This window comes from Camellia sinensis, chromosome 12, assembly GCF_055761805.1.
Source record: "Camellia sinensis isolate YWXY chromosome 12, ASM5576180v1, whole genome shotgun sequence".
NCBI classification, from domain to species: domain Eukaryota; kingdom Viridiplantae; phylum Streptophyta; class Magnoliopsida; order Ericales; family Theaceae; genus Camellia; species Camellia sinensis.
This window is the reverse complement of record NC_138972.1, coordinates 153,268,474-153,289,724: the sequence shown is the minus strand read 5'-3', so window position 1 is coordinate 153,289,724 and position 21,251 is coordinate 153,268,474. Positions and strand designations below refer to the sequence as shown.

The 21,251-nt window shown below is 40.7% G+C and overlaps 1 pseudogene; it reads left to right on the top strand.

The window, feature by feature from the left end:
• The window catches only part of LOC114273332 (vacuolar sorting protein 18-like), a 36,977-nt pseudogene that overhangs the window by 13,506 nt on the left and 2,220 nt on the right, over positions 1-21,251 (top strand).

The window sequence follows — 21,251 nt, the reverse complement described above, 5'->3', positions numbered from 1 at the left end:
CGCATCGGGCACCTTGGCAAAAGTGAGAGCCTAAAAAGTGAAGGTTAAAATACCCGAGTGTACCTTAACCGGAACTACGTGAGGCTTGATTCCCATGTTTGGGATACGTAGGCAACTTCATCATGAAGTCCAGCCCCCAATGCTTTCATAGCGTCTCAGTTCATGCAATGGTTTCGATTTCATCCCAAAGTCTAGTCGCCAACGCCTCCAAAGGCGACTGTGTCCATATATTTGTTGTGACCGTCTTCCTCATCGCTGTGTCCAAGAGCTCGACCACCGCCAATGAAGACTGTTTGCGGATTGCTGCGGCACCACCCAAACAAGGGGCAACTTTCCGTTGCCACGAGCCGCCGTGAGCCGCCATTCAAACTAGGGGCAACTTTCCGTTGCCTCCCACCCCCCCTTCAAACCAGGGGCAATTTTCCATTGCCTCCGATCCGAGGTTGCGTATCTCGAAGAGTAAGTTCCATGCTCGTCGAGCATCAGCTATTTGAAAAATAGTTTTTGAAAATTTTTACTGAGGTTGACTATTTTCTCGAAAACTATTTTATTTTCCAAAAATGGACCATTGTCTTGGACCCAAAAAGGAAAATTTTCAGTGCTTGCAGCCTGACTCGCATACTTTTCAAATCAAAAATTGAACAAGTACGTTAATCTGACTCTCATTTTGATCAAAATTGTTTTAGTAGAAAGCAAAAACAAAGAATGGTTAAAATGATGAATTAGGGGCACAGTTGAGCCAGGCGTTCTGTCTTTCTCCCGTCATCGACGTACTTGCCAGAAGAGCGCTCTACCCGTTAGAAGAAATGGTCGTGAGCTAACGGTGTTGAGCATGAGCCCACACCGTTCTATTTATCCATCAATCACCCCGGGGAGGGATGAAAAATGAGAGAATGAAGAATAGAGAGGTGCAAGTTGTGAGAAAAGTGAGGAAAAGGGTTTTGAGAAAAAAATCGAGCTCGAGAGCCGAGTGATGTGAGAATCACAAAATAGAAAGGGTGGGAAACAATACCCAGAGAAACTGGCTCCTCGTGATCTGAGGTCCCCCGTCGCTGTTAATGCGTCTGTGTGTCGTGTCGTTTATTGTGTTTGCCTCAACCTTTGTTTCAGGGCTCTTCCGAGCTCGTGTCGTTGTGTTTAGGTCGTGTACCCTTTTGTTCGAGTCCTCCCGCTACGTTTAGTTGTAGGCTCGATATCCCAGTTTGAAAAGCCCTCATTCGATTACAAAAATCGTTTATGCGCAGAATGTTGTGTCATTCTCTATATTCGCTTGTGTTTCAACCCTAGCCGGTTTCACCCTTAAAGGCCGTCTTGTCAGATTGGGCTGTTTTGTTTGAAGTTTGCCGTGTGCAGAATGAAACGAATGCTGTGTTACGGGCTGTATGCAGATTAATCCCCCAACAGAGTAAGGGCTATGTGTCCAGAATCAGGCGGTGGGTTGCTTGGGTTATTTTGCTGTTGGCTGTTTAGTTATCTGATTATTACAGTGCGAGTGTTCAATTTTCAGACAACCAATCAATTTCATTTACATTGAGGTGTAACATGATGAGATGCGATGCAATGCATGAGATGTGTAAATGTAAACACTTTTTCAGATAAAAAGTCCGTTTCATTTCATTATCTTTTCAAATGTACAAGTTTTGGAAACAAAAATCTGCCTGCGGCAGTACAAGGTAATCTAACTACCAACAAAAGGAAAAGTACAAAGAAGAAAAGATAGCAAAAATCTGCATACATGTCGAGCACTCCGGGGGGCCGTCAGTCCGTCCAAGACCTCTTCCTAGACGAGGGTCCAGGAGCATCATCAGCATCGTCGTCAGAGCCCGAGCTAGTGCCTCCTCCGGTCTCCTCCTCTGATGACTCTGACTCCTCGTCATCATCATCATCGTCCGGGACTGGAGCTCGCGAGCTGCTCCCGACATGAGCGCGCCCCGCCTTGGAGCGGGGGAATACCCGGCCCTCCTCATCTCTCCCTCGAGCCGGGACAGAAGGTCCAGCTGGAGCACCTCCTGCCATGGGAATCTGGAAAGGAGGCTGAAAAAGTACATAAAAGGGAAATGCATCAGTATACCATAGACAGTTTATCAGTGCAGAATGCAACGCAGAGTACAGTGTATGAATGCCGTGAGCAGTCTATCAGTGCAGAATACAGTATATGAGTACAGTATGAGAATGCCGTGAGCAGTTTAACAGTGCAGAATGCAGTATATGAGTACGGTGTGTGAATGCCATGAGCAGTTTATCAATGTAGAGCATAGTGCAGAATGCAGTGTATGTAGTGTATCAGATACCGTGAAATCAGTGGATCAGGTGTCATGCCGTGCATCAGATTATGTGAATCAGTGTATGAATGGTTTGAGGCCAGTGTCAGAAGAACATACCAGTATGCTGTAGAGGGCCAGGAGATCAAATGTCCGCTGGAGCATCCCCATCATGGAGGCATTCATCGCCAACGACTGACGGGTGTACTCAGAAGAAGCCTGCAAAGGTATCAGATGCATCAATATTCTGTGGAATATCAAATAGACTAAAAATGAAATGGCTGTACAGAAGTGCAGTAATACATACCGGAGGTAAATCGGGGACGCCGATGAGCTCGTGACCAGCCGGTGGAGGGGCGAAGGGGATTTGATAAGTCGACCCACCCTGCTCCTGGAAGGTCAGTACAGCGGGCAGGGTAGGCCAGCCAGCTCCCCGTCCTCCCTGCACTCCGCCCCTACCACGGACTCGGGCCCTCCTCGCAGCCCCTACTCCAACTCCCGCTCCGGCCCCAGCCGCCGATGCCACAGGCCTGGCCCCCTCTGCTCGACGGCCACTCAGAGGTCGCATCAGGTACGACCTCACGTACTCCTGATAGTCTCCGGTGCCTCTGAAGCCAGCCTCCTCCCAGCCAATGGTGTAGTCATCCATCTACTCGCTGGTAAGCCTCTCGGTCTCCCTCATATCCGCAGGAGGGTGAACCGGGACTATCTGCTCAGGTAACCCCAGGGTCTGGCATAGGAAACGCTCCCCCAAGTACCAAGCCCGACAGACCGGGCCCTCAAGCAAGATCCGGAAACGCGAGGTCTCCTCCGCACTAGCGAGCCAATCCCGCATCGCCGCCGGCAACGGAGCCCACGGCCGCCAAGTGATCTGAAAGAGACAGACAGTTTGTTATCTACTGTTACTGAAATATACAGTGGGAAAGCGAAGCTTAAATGAACTGCAAGTAAAACATACCTCGGCAGGGGTAATGGTATCGAAGTATCGGCGGAAGAAACCGAATGTCTCCCGTGGTCGCCGGGTGCATCTCCCGTCGAAGCTACTCGAAAACGAGACGGCCAGAGGAGTCTCCGCAACTGGCACAGGAGCGAGCCTAGGAAAGTAGGCGTAAACCCACAGCTGCAAGGTAAATACCAGTGCATTTATCAGAAAAAGCAGAATATGCAGAATAAAGCAGAAATGGCAGAGCCGTGTGTTGTGCAGTGTACAGTGTGCAGTGTACAGTGTGAGCAGTGTGTAGTCAGTGTAAAGTAGAATGTATGTGTGTGCCGTGTGTACAGTATACAGCAAGTGTAAAGCAGACTACAGTGTGTGCAGTGTACAGAGTGCAGAAAGTACGAGACAGAAATGAAAAAGCGGAGAAGAAGTGTACCTCCCAAGCCCGCCAGTAGCCTCCAAGCAGCTGGCCGCTGCCGCGAGAAGCCGAGCTCATGTATCCATAGAGGGTGGCCAGAGCGGCGCCACCCCAGTCATAGTGCAGGATGTCCCGGACGTCCACCAGTGCACTGAGAAGGCAGTATTTTGTGCCGATGGAATTATTCTGCAGCCGGTGGACTGCCGGTGGCCTACCCTTCCGGCCGGTGGTGTTCCCACAACCTTGTTTAGGCCATATGAGAAGTTTTTGGTCTTCATAGCTCAAGAAAGTGCAAGAAAATGCATCTCCGATGCTCAACCGGCCTCCGTTTTGACTTCGGACCGCGTCTGTCGTGCGTAGCACTCCAACTCGTGCAAGGTTGTATCCTTTGGTATCCTTTTTGCCTCTTACAAGATCCAAAAGTTTCCCCGTGTGCGTTGCACGCGTTCATCGCACTTTCTCGGTGCATCACATCGCGCTGTCACGCGCCTCGCAGTTGCATTGTTGTGAACATACTGCATGCGTTGTAACACGCACCCCTCGCATTGTCGTGCACATCTCTCATGCATTGTCATTGCATTTTTATTCCATGCATTGTCATGCATTCCGAAACACGTGCGTTGTTACGCATTTAAGTCCATCTACATCCCGTGTGGCATACGTGTCGCACTGAGCATCATTTTGCGCCTTATGAGGCATGCGTGTCTCATTTGTTTCATTTTGCATCTTATGAGGCATACGTGTCTCATTTGTTTCATGTTACGTCTTGTGGGGCATGCGTGTTTCATTTTGTGTCATCTTCACCGGCCTGTGCGCCTCGTTTGCATAGAACATGCATTCACTCGCACTATCTTGTGCACTTACACATTGTATTTCAATCGCGCTGTTCAGCGCATCGCGCTGCTTTGTGCAGTTTATTATTCGCGCTGTTTTGCGCATCGCACTGTTTTGTGCATTTCAAAATCATTCACGCTATTTTGCGCATCGCACTGTTTTGTGCAGTTTTTTCAATCGCGCTGTTTAGCGTATTGCACTGTTTTGTGCATTGCATCCCATCGCACTGTCTTGTGCACTCGCGTTGTCTAACGCATCGCGATATTTTGCGCATCTCATCGCATTTCGCATTGCATTGCATCGCACAGTCTTGTGCACATACCGGTCTGGCGAGACCTTAAACACGCAGGGTCTGGCGAGACCTTAAACACGCACGGTCTAGGAGACCCTAAATCCTCTGAAGGTGCAAGTCCTTCGGTGTTTGTCGTGCCCAAACGACTGTTGATAAGTTGCATCATGCATGCATCTTAAAGCCGCGTGTTGTCGCGCATTCCATGCAACATGCATTTTATACATCATTTGCATTTCAAAAACAAAAAAACAAACACACCTACATTGTCACGCATTATCATAAATAGTTGCATTGTCATGCATCATTAGAACATAGTGCATACTGCATTGTCATGCATGTTTGTAAATATCTATTCCATTGCACATTTGTAGATATTGCATTATAGTTTGCATGCATTCATTGCATCGCCTTCCGCCTATGGCTTGCGCCTTTCCAGGTTGAGCTTGGTATGGTATGTGCCCTTACTTTTCATGTTAAAACACAGTTCTGCATGTGTATCGCGCCGATTCCACGCTGATATGTTGGTTGAGGGTTGCGGCACCTTTTCTGTGTCACACATGGCTCGTATGTGTACATGCCTTTCCTAGGCAAAATTTGGTTTGGCTTGCGTGCCATATCCATTGTATCCATATCCATTTCATTGCATATTTGTAGATATTGCATTGTAGATTGCATGCATTCATTGCATTACCTTCCGCCTATGGCTTGCGCCTTTCCAGGTTGAGCTTGGTATGGTATGTGCCCTTACTTTTCATGTTAAAACACAGTTCTGCATGTGTATCGCGCCGATTCCACGCTCATATGTTGGTTGAGGGTTGCGGCACCTTTTCTGTGTTACACATGGCTCGTATGTGTACATGCCTTTCCTAGGCAAAATTTGGTTTGGCTTGCGTGCCATATCCATTGTATCCATATCCATTTCATTGCATATTTGTAGATATTGCATTGTAGATTGCATGCATTCATTGCATCACCTTCCGCCTATGGCTTGCGCCTTTCCAGGTTGAGCTTGGTCCGGTATGTGCCCTTACTTTTCATGTTAAAACACAGTTCTGCATGTGTATCGCGCCGATTCCACGCTGATATGTTGGTTGAGGGTTGCGGCACCTTTTCTGTGTTACACATGACCTGTATGCGTACATACCTTTCGTAGGCAAGATTTGGTTTGGCCTGCGTGCCATATCCATTGCCATCTTTCTAGCATATCCATATATATTACATTGTAGTGTAATTTTTGCATCTGGCATTAGAATCGTAGTCCTTTCTCCAGCGGGTCGTTTCCCCACTTATGTCAATTCCACCCAACACTTGTTCTTGCGTCTGTCTACAATGCTCATAGTTCAGTTGACCGTTCTATGGTAGACAGACTTGTTATCTCCATCAATCTATTTGACATAGGTATGGTTTCGAACCGCTCGTGATTGGATCGTGATTCAATTGCTTTGCATGTAGCTTGCATTGTTTCAATTACATTGCATCTTCATTTGCATTGTTTATACATTGTTTTGTATATATTGCATATCGTTTTGCATCCGTTTCGCATCCATTTTGCATTGTCATGCATGTTGCTAACAATATTGTACCTGTTAAGTTTGTTTTCTTTGCAGGCACGACATTGTATGTACGGTTCATTTGAGGCTGGTGCAACCAGACGAACCGCACAGGTATTGTATCCTCCGAGTGAGAAGTATTGAGAATTGCTTAATTCTCTTACATCCTTCCTACATTGTAGTGTAGTTTGGTGTATGCTAGCTTAAAATTGTCGCATGTATGCTTCATTACAGCTTTCTTTGCATGATCATAAAGTTATGCTCGGCTTCGTGCATTGTCATGCATTTTGCCGCTGCCTTCGGGCGCATATCTTGATTGTCTTGCATGTTTGTCTAAGTCTTCGGCCTTGTCAAAAATGGGTCGTCTCTGGGCTTTGACATTCACTCCCGTCATTGTTATGACTTTCGAGTTCTGTCAAAGAGGGGCAACTGTAGACACCCCATTTTTGACCGTCCTCAAGACTTGGACGTCACCGTTTGAACACTCGGTGATCATCCATGTTTGTGTTCGTTTGGAGTTCCCGGAGGTCTCGGCTACGCGCCTTGTCTCAGAATCTCCGAACTCGACCGTTTAGTGTCTGGTTTTGCACCAAACACTTGTGTTTTGCCTTGGAAGGGCAGGGTAGGGCTTGTGGACCATCCCCACCCATCACCGGCAGTGGCTAGAGGCCACCGGCTGGTTTTTGCTGCCACCGGCCGGCACTATTTGTTGCCGGTCAACACTATTTAGTGCCGGCCGGCACTCTTTTTGGCCGAGATGGCATTTTTGGCCGGCCGATTACTGTGCATCTGCTTTTGCAGATATTTTAAGACAGCTGTCTTGCTTTTGCTCCCCTCCATACACGTGTATGGAGGGATCTCCCTCTTATGAAGCTTGTCTTGTAAGCTTTACAAGACAAGAAGTGCCATATAGAGAGAGGGGGTGTCTCTTGGCTTGAGGTTAGACATTTAAGATATTTTGAGAGCTTAGACAGCCATTGTTAGGGTTTGAGTTCTAGGGTTAGGGTTAGATACACATTCTATCTCTCTTTCACTCTCTTTTGTGCTCTTGTGTGTGTTTTAGTCCATACTATTGCACACAAGCACCTAGTGTTCCACCTTCCTCTTGGAACTGAGGTTCTAAGGGACTGATTTTGAGGTTTTGGTGTTGGATTCAAGCTAAGGAAGACCATTGGAGCATCATTGTTGAAGAAGGCTTCAAGGGTAAGAATCTCACCCCTTTTTACCCCATTTTTGCATTGTATTTCTACCTATCTTAAATTCGTTTTTGAGCTTAGTGTATAATACAAAAAAGTTCTGTTTTTAGACCCTCTTGGTTGTTTGTTAAGTGTGTTTTGTGGTTTGGGTAAGTTTGAATACCCTTAGACCTTGAAAGGCCTCATTTTGTGCCCTTTTGTGTGAACTCCGGGATTTTGGTGTTGGGGTCTCTTCACCACTGAAATCTTGAGGGATTTCAGTGGTGAAGGTGATGCCTTGAAGTCCCAAGAAGGAGAGGGCCACCCCCTCTCCTTGTTGTCCTTGAAAAGGGCATGTTTTGGCCTCTTGAGAGAGCATTATGTTTGAGGGTGTATTGACCATGACTTGGCTACTTTTTGTGCTTAATATGTCATGTTATGCCTCTGTTTTTACTTGGTTTTGGTACCCCATGCATGCTTAGCATAGTTGCCATGTAATGCCTTGTTATGCCTTAACATGCCTTAGGTTGTGTGCCTTTGTTTCTAGCATGTTTTAGGCTTACATTTGTGAAGATTTTGTGCTTGTCTTGACATGTTTTAGGTCTGTCCATAAGTGTTTGGGTTGATTTTGGCATGCTTGGTATAGCTCATTTGTATTTGGGCTTGTTGGCCTTGAGCATATGAATGTATAGCATGACATCTTTGCATTGATTTGGTGATTTGGGATCATCCACCATGTCATTTCAGTCCTATTTGCATGTCTATATGTTTACCTTGGATGCATCTTTAATGCCTCATAAGCTTGTGTAGCAATGCTCCATGTTTTGGTGTTTATGCATGCCTTTGTTTTTGAGTCATTTGGGATGCCATCTAAGTGGTCCTTAGGCCTTGTATTAATGTCCCAAAACTCTGTTTTTGGTCAATAAGTTCATGCCATGTTTGGTTTTGCTAAGTGTAGTTCAATGCTCTATTGGTTTGCTTTGAGCATTTGGGCCATTTGTTGCATGTTTGGCTTGATTTATTGCTTGGTTCGGCACCATGTTTTAGCATGGTTTCAATGCTTATGTTGCATGCTAATTAGTCCATGATTCCCCCTTTCAAATGTGTTTGAGGTTTGTTCAATTTGTGCCTAAGTGTTGGCCTTTCAACATATGTATGTGTGCATGTGTATTTGGTCCCTCTTTGTGGTACTTTGGCCCTTGTTTTAGGCCTTATTGGGGCTGCCTAAAACATGCCTAAGCCCACCATTTCATTGGCTAGCATTGCCTCATGTTTGCTTGCATGCTTGCATAAGTGTATCGCCATGCCATGTTGCATCCTTAGCTTGCATGCTTAGGTTGCATTGCATCTTGCATGCATGCCTTGTTCCTTGACTTAGTGATAGGAATTGGGCCTTGTTTGATTTGATTTGGTTTGCATGCATTTGAAATCAAAGTTGCATACTTGGTTCCTTGGGCCATCATGCATGGAAATGTGTGATTGGTGGTCCGAGAATCGAGGCACATGCCCCTTTGAGTCATTATCATGATAAGGGACATGGTTGGTGCATATATGCCTTGAATTGTGCTGCCATGCTTTGCCTTGCCCTCTGTTGCTGTCATTTGCAGATTCTGCAGGAACACTCTGCCGACCGGCAGTGTAAGGTGTCGACCGGCAACAATTCCTCTGCCGACAGCTTCATTTTGTGCCGATGGCCACACACCACTGCCGGTGGTAATTCCACTTAGCCGGTGGCACTCCCCAGTGTCCAGGGATGCAGTCCTGAGGTTTTGACAGCCTCCAGAGGAGTGAAGGAAGGAAAACAGAGGCAGCCTATGCAGGGCGGCGCGTTTCCCGAGGTGATTTTCCTGTTTTTCTTAGTTTTAGTTATTTTGCTTAGCTGATTAGGCAATTTGTAATTATTAATTAGCTTGCGTAGTTAATTAATTTGTAATATTTATTTGGTCCCTCCGAGTGAGGGCAAATCTGTAATAAGTGTGCGTGGGTGGTGTGTATGTCTCCCAACCTCACGTCTTTCTTCCCTTTTATTTACCTGCTTATGATGGTAGATTAGGGCACGTTTAATTTAGCATACCTTATGCTATGCATGCGTGCATCCATGCATTTGTACTGCATGCATTAGGCTCGGTACGCCACGCTAACTGCATTTGTACTTCAATTCAAGAAAATTGAATATGTGATAGTTGATCGCATTTCATATGCCATGCTTAGATTAGCCGAGCCTATCTAATTGCATCCTGTATGTGTTGCATTAGGCAATTTAATATGAATTAGGACACGCATGTTTTGCTAACTAGTTTACTGTTTTGGCACGGAGTACGATGTAAGTATTTATGCTTTAGCATCTCGCATGTGTGTGAATGTTAACATGACAGTATGCTTGCCATGAGGCTAAATGCTTATGTGTTAAACTGTTTGAATGACTGTGGGTGAAGGTTGGATTGTTTGAGTTGGAAAAACTCATTGAAATCCGTGTTTTAGCCTACTTGCGAGTAGGAAATTTCAAAGTATTTTCAAAACAAACGGATATGCAATGTTTCTTTCCAAATTAGGCAATCTAGTCTATATTTGTTTGCTGCGCGCATAACATAGTAATTCTAGGCTAATAAATGGAATAAGAACACATAACGTTTTCAAAATCGGATATCATGGTTAGTAGAGGCCGGTCTTCGGACCGGGCGAAAGGGGGTGCTCATAGCTGACCTTCCCCGATCGTACCCAAGCTCCAGAGCCGAGACAACTCCGGTGATGACGGACATGTGGCCTTCGGCACCGAGTCAGGGTTTCCTAAATTTCCCCATTTTAAAAATATTTAGGTGGCGACTCTGTTTCTGGCAAAGCAGTCCATGTTTGGCACTACTTTTTCAAAAATCTGTTTCTCAAAACGATTTGCCAGATTTGGACTCTTTGGTTCAAATTAAGAACCGCGACAACAAAAATCGCGAGTCCGAACTGTAGCAGCGAAGGTCCCCCCGCGGGCTTGCTACACCTAGTGTTGATACTATTTCATTAGCTTAGATCTTTTGCATGCGTTCCTTAGGTTTGGCCATTCTAAACCTCTTGCAGTGTATGTTGTTTATTTATGTGTCCTACATCAATGTGAGAAGCAATTTCTAATTGAGATAAATAATACATAATTTTCTCTCTTACCGCTGCATAGATTTATTAGAACTTTTCTATTTTCTTTAACATTTTTCTTAGAGGTTATATTTTTGACAACCTTCAACTTCTAGTGCTCTATAAATGCTAAGAAATGATTATGATTATGCTCAACCTTTTAGGGGTTATATTTTGTCAACCTTTAACCTTTCATTGCTTTATAAATGATTATGCAAGCTTATTCTCCCTTGGACCACATATTAAATATTGGGAGTCTTCGAACTTCACAAAGAGAAATCCTATTTCTGTGATCTTATTCTATATGTTAAGAATTGAAAAGTAGTGGCACAGTAGTTGAGACTGCAGATCAAGGGGCTTTGGCTTGACCAAGGCTTCCAGACCCTATAGCCCTCTTCCTCTTAGGTGCTTGTCTATTTGAGATCTTGCCCTGATACCTCAACAATGTTTCTCTAATTTGTAATCAGAAGGTCAAGCATCTGTTTCACTTATAGAAAGTAGTGAAGTGTTTGCTCTGAGGTTCTTTAATCTCCCATCCTAGTTAGGCTTAGAGTTGATAGGGAGGTACACTAATATATTCTCCTTGGATTTTTTAAGCTCACTTCCCAAGCATCCATTTCTTCATCTATCAGGTCTGTAAGGTTGCATTAAGTAATTTATTTAATTGTTGCTTTAAACTCATAATTTTGCAGTAGCTCACCTATTTAGGTGGATATATTCGTGGTTCTCAGGAATGCATCCTTCCATGCATTTGTCCCTAGCTTGTAGATGATGTTTTATTTGTCTTATAGCTCTTTGTGATTAATACATTTTATTTTAAATTTCATGCTTATTGATTCTAATGCATTTTCTAGACTATTTTTGCTAGTTATGTTGATCGCCCAGTGCATTTTATGGAACTTCCTGGTGAAATACGAAATAGGTAAGTGCTTTTGATATAATGAAGTTCACTTTATTGGGACACAGATAATAAATTTTAGATGCTTCTTTTATTATTGTTGTATTTTCTTTGGATTTACATTTTACCTATTTTGCCATGAACTCATTGTGCTTGTTCATGTTTTAAACGCTACTAAAAAGTATATAAATAAAATTAGTTAATGATAGCATTGTCTTAGATAATGATATGAAACATATATTGTACTCATTGAGAACTGCAAATTAATCTAGTTCGTATTTTCATTCAAAGCTTGATGGGAAGTAATCCATTGGCATAATTGTCACACATAAATGTTTATGCTATTGGAAACATAAGGAGTGAAGATTTATGACACATGGAACTTGTAGAACTAGATAATACATTTTTGAAACAAGAAAAATATTAAGATTAGGTACATTAACAACTACTATCCCATATATTCATACCCATGCATGAAAATTGGTAATATGCATCGAGTACAAAATACAGATGTTTAAAATCTACAAATATTCATGAACTAATGAGTTATTTTTGAGTTTTGACAAAAAGCTCACTGCACTGTTGGCTGCAAGACATTGCATGGGGCCTCTAGTTTGTTGAACTACGTGTAGCTTCACCCTATTTAGGCTGTCCACGGTAGTTTTATGATCTATCAGATGTAGTTGCTAAACCAAAGAGTTCATTCTTGTTGCCAAACTTGGTATGATTATTTCAGTTGTTTTAATGCGGTGCACTAAACCATGCCTTGTTCATTGTATCAGTTGGTTTGTCTGTTAATTTAGTGAACCGGTTACATAGAGAATATTGTTAAATTTGAAATAATCTGGAAAATAGGGTTTGCTTTTTCATTCCTTTAAAGTCATCTCAGAATATCATTTCTTCACCATTTGATTAATGGAGGGGGATCATTTAATTTTTTGGGGTTTGTGGGTGGGTTGGGGAATTTGCCTGATGAAGTTGGTGGCCTTTTAATTTATTATGTGAAACTTAGATTGACTCATATCTTTTTTACCATGTTTGTATAATTGATATACATTATTCTTACTAATAAATTGAATCTTAATTGGTGTCATGTTGGTATTTGACTGGTAAGAAGACAGGTTGTAAGGGTTTATTCTCTTTTGTGTAATCAAATTAATTATTATTTTACACATATTGGGTGGATATATTGTTCTTATAATCATATTCTTGTATTTTGAAAACGAAGTCCATTTTTGCCTATGTTGCAGTGAACTACATTTCTTTATCAAGCAAAGAAGAGCTGTACATTTTGCATGACTTTCGGGAGCCAGTATCTATCATGGTGGCCTAAATTTTGGAGCACAGCATAGGTAGGAGATGACTCTCAAGTCTCATCACTTTGGCTTCCTTTTGTGAACAGAACAATAGGCATAAATTCTGGAATTTATTGTTTACTAGGCTCTACTTCTTTTGCTCTCTCTTGAGAAAATGTTCATTTTATGTCCATCCTCGGTCTTGTAGTGTATTAATTCTTTATGTGGTAATAATATAGTTCTCTTATGAAGCATTTTTCTTATTAAATCTTTTGGGAGACCTGTTGGGCAGTTCATCAGGAGGAAATGAAAATTTTGTGGAGAACAAGGGTCTTTTGGACTGTTCAGTGTCTGAATTTCATTTCCTGCTTCTCCTAAGAAACAAGGTTAAGGTACGATTTTCTGTGCAGCGCACGCACATAAACATATATTTACAATTACACATACATGATTTTGAATTTTCTTGTCAATTTTGTAAATATGAACTTCATTATTTGCTACTAATAAAGTTTTAGCAGATGGATCCTTGAGAACGTTCCATTTTCTTTGTCCACGATGATGGACAAGTTGGGAACTAACTTCAATATTTGTTCATCAGTTCCCCTGCTCACTAACATTATAGAGATGTTTGCTGTGTTTTTGTTATGTGTTTTAGGTTGTAAATAGAATCAGTGAACATATCATAGAGGAACTTCAGTTTGATGAAACACAAGAATCAATGTCAAGGGGTGTTATTGGATTATGCAATGATGCCTCCGCTGGATTGCTCTATGCATTTGACCAGAACTCTATTTTTCAGGTTTGTATGTTGGGATGATTTCATTGTTTTGTGATATAACTGTGTACTACGTGCTGTCAGTGTCCAAGGTAAGAAAAATCTTGAAAGGCATATCCAAGAGGGTCATTTAGGGCATACCCTACAACAAGTGATATACACAGATCAACTAAATGAAACAGCTAAATGGCCCCCTACATAGTGTAGGATAGGATGTTTAACTTATTGTCTAATTTTGTATACTACATGCAATGACTAGGATGTTTAAATAGTAGCAGCCCTATCTTGTGCCAATAAATTTCCATATGATGAATTTGAGATTGTAAAGAAGGTGTCTGTAAATGATGAGGGCCGAAATATATGGATGGTGTACCTGGACTTGAAAGAGTATGCAACAGCTTTGGCAAATTGTCTGGATCCATTCCAGAAAGATCAAGTATATCTAGCACAGGTCTGGGCTTATTGACTTTTGTTGGTTAGATTATGGCCACAAACAATCGTATGGAACTTGAATTTATTTTAGCTCATCACTGAGCTATTCATGATGCAGGCTGAAGCTGCATTTTCTGCTGAGGATTTCCTCAGGGCAGCATCTTTCTATGCAAAAATGAATTTGTAACGCCCCCAAAATAATACAATAAATCCAACTCATAAGCAGAAGAATAATAGAAATAAAATACTTTCATTCATCAGAGTTCGTTTACAAAAGTTAACACATGCGATATACATGAATATTCATCCTGAATCGATATCATGTGTTACAACGATAAGAGAATTGAAACTTAACAACTAGTCGTATGCCTTATAGACTTACATCTTTCCAAGTCATTGCTTGGTTACACAAAAGTGAGCCTAGCTCAACACAGTAGAAGCCCTTGGCTATACAAGAATACAATAAAAGGTAAAGAAGCTCTTGCTTCCCAAATCTCCCCAAACTGCTATCTCGGCAGAGGCATGTCTCAAACACCTAAAAATGGTTCCCAAGTAGGGCGAGACAAAGCCCAGTAGAAACATACTAACACAATATATAAGAACTAACAAGATATAAATATGATGTACATGTTCATTGTCGTACGACAAAATCTCTATAACTCTTTCCAAAACCATGTTATGCCAAACTCACATCTCAATTCATTCATTTTGGTTCAATAGATATATCCACTGCATTTAACCCATCAACAGAGGTTACACCTCATAAGTTTCCAACAAATAAAGTTATCATACAAATACATTCACTTCTATTTGCCATTTTACGAAAATTTCGTCTGCGGGAATCGGCACCCATGTATGCAAATGGTTTTCGAGACTTTCATCCTGGAAACACATGCCAACTTAGTTCAATGGATTCCATCCATTTCTTCTCCTCAAAACATGGAGTACATCCCCTTTCTCCTCCCAAATACCATACATATACAGTGTATATCATTCATAATCATGTTCAATGATAATGGTTAAGGATTAGTTTCAATTCGCCTAATCCACATGCAATGTCTATAACAAACATGACTATCCTCCACCGATATTCCAAAGCAGATATTTCTAAATAGATATACAATCTCTATAACAGATAAATCATCCAATTTTCATAACTGAGGGATTAAACAAATCCAACAACACCATTCATCTATACATTTCCCCAATTTCACATTTTCCATACTAATTTCATTATTTATACAAAATAATCATTCAAGACATTTTAGGGCAAAGCTTCTCATTTTCTAAATATTAACCCAAAGGCCAAAATTAGCTATTTTAACACAAGATAACCTCATATCCAAACGTCATAATCATTTATATAACACCCATATAGAGACCCCTCTTTTCAAACTTGAACCCAAACCTTGTGTTTTCTCAAAGCATCCCCAAATCTCACAATTTTCACACAACCACCTATAACCAAGTTAAAACTCATATTAAGGTGTAGAGAGTCCACCTCAAGAAGAGAAGACGAGCAAAGCAAGGTTGAAACTCCAAAGAAACTGAAACCCACTTTTGTTCGGATGGAAAGAGAGCCTACAACGTGCTCTACCTTTTTCTCAAAGGCACTAGGGTGAAGAACCCAATGGATCTAGGTGAAATAGAAGAGAGAATGTGAGTTTTAGAGAGAGAAACTCAAGATCTAGGGTTTTGGAGAGTTTTAGAGAGAGAGAGAGGAATGAAAAAGTGATGAAAAATGTCATCTTCACAGACTGTTATACACGCAGTCTGCTTGAGAGTGGAAAGTGACGCTCAAGCGTCAGATACAAAGTTCCGCTCGAGCGTAAGAAATGACGCTCGAGCGTCGAATACACACTTTTAGACGTTTTGCAGACAAAGGACATCGCTCAAGCGCAAGATTGGGGGCTCGAGCGTTCACCTACTAGAGTATAGGAAACGCTGCTCGAGGGTAGAATGCACTCTTCCAGTATTTGCAGGTCTGCAAAAATACTGAGAGTTTGCAAAGCCAACTCGAGAGCGAGAATGGCCGCTCGAGCGGAGGAGCAAAATTTACAAAGCCCGTTCGAGCGCAAGAATGGCTGCTCGAGCGGAGGAGCATAATTCTGGGCAACATAGGTTTGGAAAAACAAGTAACCAACCTATTCCAAACACACAACTACAATCCAAATGACCAATCCAAGGAACAACAAGGGAAAAAGAGATGAGCAACAACTTTGAACCATGAAACCCGAGTACGGAACATAATAAAATATCGGGTCAAAACTAGAGTGGCTATAGAATTACCATTTTGTTTTGGTTTTATTATGCTTGTATATTTAAGAATTTTCTTATTGCACGTGTTTCTTTTTGAACTTAAATAGACATTGGAAAGTCACTATCATATATATTTGAAGTAAATATCTGAGTGAGTAATATTGTTCATGTAGTGGAGGATGACTAGTTTTTTTTTAACTAAAGTGAATGCATTTTGCAGATTTATTACATATTATCATTTGAAGAGATCACTTTGAAGTTTATTAGTGTAAATGAATAGGTAAATTATGTTACCCTCTGCTTTCGCCCTTCTAGAGATGTGTTATTGCAGGTTCATACAAACGATTGATAGGCATCTGCATGTATAGTTTTTGGTGCATCTTGTTTTTAGTGATAATACTGTGCTTCGTATATGAGAGCTCTGTTTTAGTTATGGGTTTTAGGCTTTCTTTGTATACATCCTGTATACAGAGGTTGCGCCACTCTTGGTGCCACCTTTAAATAAAATTTAGTTATAAAAAAACAATACTGGGCTTAGACGTAAAAATTACTATATGTTTTGTTATTCTGTGTATGAGATTATTTTGTTCTCAACTAAAATCTTTTGATTTAATCTTGACCTTGTTATATGTGATGCTTTACTTCAATTTATGCTCAGTGTAAGCACGTTTTGAGAATTATGTGCATACTGCTTATATTTAACTATGACTAAAAATAGACATGCCAAAGGCTGTTACATTTTGTTGCAATTACACACTAGATGAACTACAAATCTGTAATAAAACTATTGTTTGAATTTCTTTATACTATTATTGAGGATATAAATAATAAAATCCCCCCCTCTCCGTCTCTCTAACAACTTAAGTTTTTAGATAAGTTGGTGGTCAACAATTCAACATGGTATCACAGAGCATACAATAGATATTGTATTCAAACTTCATTGTTTACCAAATAAATATAATACTTGCATGTGTTTGGCATCTTTATGGAGGAGAGTCTAGTCACACATGAGGGGTGTGTTGAGGATATTTGTGTTTTTGTATATATATATATACTATAATAAAATGACCCCTTTCTAACAGCTAAAGCTTTCAGTTGAGTTCAACAACTATGTCACTAAATTAGGAGCCCATGAGGTTCATGTGATTTTGTTGCATAGCTACTTGAGTTTAATTTGTGGAGTCTTTTCACTTCTAGATGGTCTTTCTTTTCATCATGTCATCCTATAGCCTCTTCAAGTGTTTATTATCTGCTAAGATCACGTCCAAAGAGTATTTATTTTTCTATGTCATGTGAAAAGAACGTACAACAGGGAATATTATTTTTCTGTTTGAGCTATTGATATATTTGTAACCATTGCAATATTGATACATAATCCACATTAGGCCTTGTTTGGCAATTGGCTAAATTAGCCAAAAAGCCATACAAAAGAAGTCAAAGATTCATTTCCTTCTCTATACTTTTTTTTTTTTTTTTTTTTTTTTTTTGTAAAAAGCCAAAAAGTCATTCCCAAACACTTTCTTTACTTTCATCTCATATTTTAGCCAAGAAGCCAACTCCCAAACGAACCCCAAGTTCCTGTTCAGGTAAGGTTTTGATCTACACTATGTTAAGTTTGTTGAATATATACACATATACGTAAATAGTGTGGTCTATTTCTTTTCACAATAGCAGCTACCTCCTTGTTCACATCTATGCTTTTCCTCGAACAAATCAAGTGTCATGATTATATTTGCTGGTTAGCCTGGCCTTTACTTGACTAGTGTTGCTCCCTTTTGGATAGCCACATACATGCTTGAAAAAGCCAAGTCTATACTTCTCATTAATCAGCTAGTTTAGCCTTTTTAAGTTGTGTTATTATGTAGTGACTCATAATCGTGGGTGTTAGTGACTCGTCTGTTCTCAAAAATCTGATGTGGCGTTTTCAAATAGTTGTCACGCCCCACTTTTTATTACTCGAAGTCATTACCAAATTCATTAACTTAATTCAATTTCAAGGATAACATGCGAAAGTAAACTCATGCATTCAATCCGTAGAAGTGATTAACAATACTCTCATTCGTATGCAAAGTAAATATTACATGAACATACTTAATAAATTGCCCTTGGGCTTACATCACTTAAGGTACAAGAAGAAGGGTGTAACCCTTTCATAACAATGGCATTCCGCCAACATAACTGAGGCCCCGTGGCCAGTAAATAAGTAGATCCAAATCTTGCAGCTCAACCTGCTTAATACCTGAAAAAGATTCAACAACGTGGGATGAACATATAGTCCAGTAGGGAACTCAACATGATCCCCAACAATAACAACTTACAGATAGATATAATCATGAACACTCATTCTCATACTAAAATAGTAATGTGACAGTTTATACAAAATATATATGTATGAACTTTTCTCGAAAACAACCCATTCAACGCTACAAGTGGTTTGTCTTTCCTTTTTCCTTTCATTAACCCCCATTCCCAATCTTTTATAACATTAACAAATACTTTGGAAGTAATCTCACTAAGCCCGATACTCTCTTCCATTTCCTATACATACTCAGCTGTACCATTTCAAACATGTTTATCTTTAAAACATTCGTTCTCCTCTACACTTTCCAAAAGACAAAAATGACATTTTGGTTCGTTTCCATTACTATCATAACTATACATGCATATCTTTGTAAAAATATAAATTTACAACCCACCAACATGTATACAATCAACCAATGGAGTAACTCGGTCCTCCGAACTGTAACCAATCAAATCCATGATATTTTCAGTTACAACGAAACAACAAGAATCCCACTTTGCTCTATTAGCTATGTGTTTAGTAAGCCAAAGATATACTGAAATAACTACAACCAACTTCGCTCTACTAGCTATGTGCGTAGTAAGCCAACAATACACCCCACTCAACAACATTAACAACAAGCCAGTTTACCAGGTGCTAGCTGGAAGGGTATGGTGCCTCCGATTATTAGCGCGGTCAATTCTCCAGGCGCTAGCTAGAAGGTAACGGTACCTTTGATTCTAAGCGCGGGGTATAACACCAACAATCACAGCACATCAAGGCATAACCAACATGTATAATGCATATACATAAACTATCAAGACACCAGCAATGTGTTAAAGTATATGAACACATGACTATCTCCTTCCGAGCAAATATACATATATATAATGTATCTAGCACTTCATCACATACAATGTTCAATTAATCAATGGTAAAATGCATACCCGACAATTCTACACAACCGTGTCATCCTCCACCGATGACCAAGGACAAACCTCTAGATGCATATAGTTAGTACATCTATTGAAAGACTCAAATATCATGAATCACAAACCCAACAACAATATTAACATGGTAGTTAAAGATACAACTTCTACATGTGTGTTCAACACTCAAGATACAACAATCCAATTCTCAAACTTATTTCGAAAACGCTTCCCTCATTTTCACAAAAATGATTCCATTTCCTTTTTGTTATCACAAAACCAACTCCACTAATCTTGTTTCCATAAAATCAACTCCAAAGCCATGGTTAATCCCTTAGGCATTAACACCCTTACCACACTCATTTTGACAAAAGAGATTTACACACAATGGTCAACAAACCCCTATTTTAATTTACCCAACCAAAATATAATTTAGGGCTTTTTCTTCATTTAACTACAACATGCTAATTTATATTTTAATTAGCCAAGACAACAATCAATGAAGCCAAAACCATTCTCCACACAACCAACCCTAGGTTTATTTCATGATTTTCAAACAAATCCAACATGATACAATTTTCATGCAATACAAAAATAACCACATGTCTATCTATAGACGGAGTATTGAAAAAGAACAAGGAGAATCCCTACCTCAAATGGAGAACTCAAATAGAGAAGATGACCCGAAATCAAAGTGCTCCAAATCCCAATTTCTTGGATCACAATGAAGCCCTCGATGATCAACACACTTCTTACAAAGGCCCAAGGTGAGGAAAACACTCTAGCTAGATCAATCCTAAGAGAGAAGTTAGGTTTTAGAGTGAGGTGCTCTCCAATGGCCTTTTCGGAAAAGTAAGAGAGAGAAAGGAAATCAAAAAGTGATTCAAAAAGCTGAATCTCGGTGCGTTATACAGGTCGCCCCGCTCCAGCGTGGAAACCCCCGCTCGAGCGTCACTCACAGACTCCCGCTCGAGCGCGAAAACCCCCGCTCGAGCGGCGGATACAACCATCCAGAAGTTTTGCAGAACAGGTCCCCGCTCGAGCGTCAAACTCCCCGCTCGAGCGGATAAGCAACAACAAAGGCCCACTCGAGCGTCAAAAGAGCCGATTGAGCGGAGACGCAAAAACTAGGCAAAGATTCTAAGTTTTGAAACATAACCAACTTATTCCCAACAAGTCCAACACAACCCAAAACTCTAAGATAAAGAGTAAGGGATAGAAAAGAGGATAAGACAACAACAAATCTACGGAACCAAGTCCGGATTACAGTTCAATAACAAAAGGGAATACCGGGATCGCTATAAGCTGCAACTACCATATCTAGCTTTTACCATGTAGATCCATGTCTGACTATCATGAACATTATGGTGTTCAACATGGTAAAAGAGGCTACAAGTGGAGTGTCAATTGCTTCGTTGCTTCCTGAAGTTTAGGTTGATAGTGTTATAGTTTAAGTGAAACTTCTTTTTATTATCAAATAAAGACTCTGAAGTCAACGTGATTATCTTTTTTTTTTACTTTACATAGTTTTGCACCAATGTGCTCATATGGTTTGTGGTTTTTGAATTTATATATGTATATATTTACTTCCTTGCAGGATGCTTTGAGAACTTTCTTATTGTGGAAGCTTGATAATCTTGCAAAAGATGATAAATGCCAAATAACTATGATTTTCCCATGGGCAACTAAATTATACCTGGACAAGGTTTTGCTTACGAGATAACTTATCTATCTTATTATTCTGCTGCTTTGTTTTAATTTGATGCCTTACACTACAAGACTTTTTCTCACATGCGTT